Raw genomic sequence first — 1093 nt, forward strand, 5'->3', positions numbered from 1 at the left:
GTTGGAGTACGGATTGTTCGATTGCCTTTGATTTCCTACCAAGTAGTTAGCCTATTCTGATGATGAAGACGCTAAAACAAACGTGTTCCCCACTTGACATTCACTACTAAAATGGCTACCTGCACAAAAATCACAAGTTAGTTGAGGTGCTTGAATAGAGTTTACCTGCATACATTCCAATTGCTTCTTAAGTACTGTGAGTTGGGCTGAAATGGCCCTGTATGCATCAACTTCATGAAGACCCATAGATTTCTTCGGCTGCACCCTCTCATTAGGTCTTTGATAGTTGTTACTTGCCAAAACTTCAAGCAACTCATGAGCTTCTTCTGGTGTTTATTTCGCAATGCTCCTCCCGATGCTGCATCCACCATGGTTTGCACATTAACCATCAATCCATTGTAAAACGTTCGGACTTGCATCCAAACTGGCAACCCATGGTGTGGACACCTCCTCAATAGTTCCTTATATCTTTCCCACACCTCATATAATGATTCAGACTCTTCCTGTAGAAAAGATGTGATATCATTTCTCATTTTTGCTGATTTTGCTAAAGGAAAGAATTTGGTCAGGAACTTCTATGCTAATTCGTTCCATGTTATGATTGTCCCTGATGGTAGTGCCATTAACCATCCCTTAGCTTTATCCCTCAATGAAAACGGGAACAGTCTCAATCTGATGGCGTCATCTGACACTCCGTTTGACTTGAAGGTGTCACAAATCTCTAAAAAGTTTGGCATGTGCAGATTTGGATCTTCCTTCAAATCTCCTTTAAACTCACCGACTGCTGGATCATCTGGATGATTGCTGGCTTTATTTTGAAGTTGTTGGCTTGTACTGCTGGCCTAGTTATGCTCGAACCACTGCCATCAATTGTGGGAACTGAGAATTCCCTTAATGTTCTATTTTCTGCCATCTCAACAACTATGGCCTCTGGTTCAACTATAGCCTCTTGTTCTCTTCTCTCTTTGTTAAGTCTTCTAGTGGTTCTCTCAATCTCTGGATCAACAGGAACCACTGGCTGACGTCTTGCTCTTCGCATAAACTACACAGAAAGAGAGAAAAAGTGCGATCACAAGCTCACAGAAAAGAACAA

At 41.7% G+C, this 1093-nt stretch overlaps 1 non-coding gene across 1 annotated transcript; it reads left to right on the plus strand.

Moving 5' to 3' along the window:
- Positions 1-429: 429 nt before the first annotated feature.
- LOC116110083 lies at positions 430-536 on the plus strand. Its single transcript, XR_004124834.1, has one exon. It is a non-coding gene; the product is annotated as a small nucleolar RNA R71 (small nucleolar RNA).
- Positions 537-1093: the final 557 nt, after the last annotated feature.

Source organism: Pistacia vera, unplaced genomic scaffold (genome assembly GCF_008641045.1).
Source record: "Pistacia vera cultivar Batoury unplaced genomic scaffold, PisVer_v2 Contig118, whole genome shotgun sequence".
In the NCBI taxonomy this organism is placed as follows: Eukaryota; Viridiplantae; Streptophyta; class Magnoliopsida; order Sapindales; family Anacardiaceae; genus Pistacia; species Pistacia vera.